Source organism: Nothoprocta perdicaria, unplaced genomic scaffold, assembly GCF_003342845.1.
Source record: "Nothoprocta perdicaria isolate Ctin4 unplaced genomic scaffold, notPer1 scaffold_230, whole genome shotgun sequence".
Classification (NCBI taxonomy): domain Eukaryota; kingdom Metazoa; phylum Chordata; class Aves; order Tinamiformes; family Tinamidae; genus Nothoprocta; species Nothoprocta perdicaria.
Window position 1 is genome coordinate 1,080,565 of NW_020455456.1, and position 1,214 is coordinate 1,081,778.

The window sequence follows — 1,214 nt, forward strand, 5'->3', positions numbered from 1 at the left end:
CCATGCGGAACAGGGATTGCATCCAGCYGAAACATCCCCCATCCACTTAGTTACTCAACCAAATAACCCAGCCTCTTGTTATCCATCTGCTTTCACAAAATTACACTTCGATACAGTTCTTAGAGATTTACCTTCGATGCTTCAACCTTGCTCAGGAAGGTTAAACGGCATCAATTTTCAGGAAATGATTTTGGAGCTAGTTTTAACATTTCTTTCACTTTTTCCTTATAATTACAAAGTACACAAAAGAATCATTTGGTTGAAAAGGACAAAGTGAGCAAGAGAAAGGGAGATGCCACACAAAAGATGAGAAAGTCGTTCCTTAGTCAACAGCTTTGTCAATTCCCAGATCCATCTCTTGAAGGCCATGCTGCATCCAAGTGCTCCTCATGCAGAGGAAACCCCCTAGGGTCAGATACGGGGCTGCAGAGTCCAGGCAAGGAGCAGCAGCAAAAGCCTGTTTAACAAGAGGAAAACACAACAGGAAAATACCGTGGAAATAGAGATGGATGGGATCAAGGAAAAAGGGTATTAGCTGGTTATCCTCTATGGGTCAAAATAAAGAGAGTGACTGGCAAATGACTGCCTGTAGGACAGGCAATGGGGGCAAGAAAAATTACAAGCGTTTGTAAAACTGAAATTGCTACTGGGCCTATGGCTACATCCAAAAACACTTTGAAGCTCTTTTCATGCAATGGCTGTCATGGGAGGTAATGGGCAAAGAGGCCCCGTAACACCCTGCTCAGGCTTTCAAGCTGAGAAGGATTTACGTTTAGAGGGCAGATTGGGCAAGCGGTGTGTGACGCTCTTCTGTCTCTGCAGGACTCTGCCTCAGAGAGTAGATGAATCAGCACGGATTCACCAAGGAGAAGTCATGTTTGATGAACCTCATAGCCTTCTATGATGGGGGTGACTGGACAGTTGGGACAAGGGGAGAGCCGTGAATGTTGTCTATCTTGACTTAAGCAAGGCTTTCGACACCATCTCCCACAACATCCTCATACAGAAGCTCTGGGAGAGTGAACGAGTGCACRGTGCGGTGGATCGAGGGCATGGCTGGATCGCAGAGCTCAGAGGGTGGTCATAAATGGGGCCGAGTCCAGTTGGAGGCCTGTGGCCAGTGGTGTCCCCCAGGGGTCAGTGCTGGSCCCGGTGCTGTTCAATTTGTTCATCAATGACCTGGACGAGGGCACGGAATGCACCCTGAGCAAGTT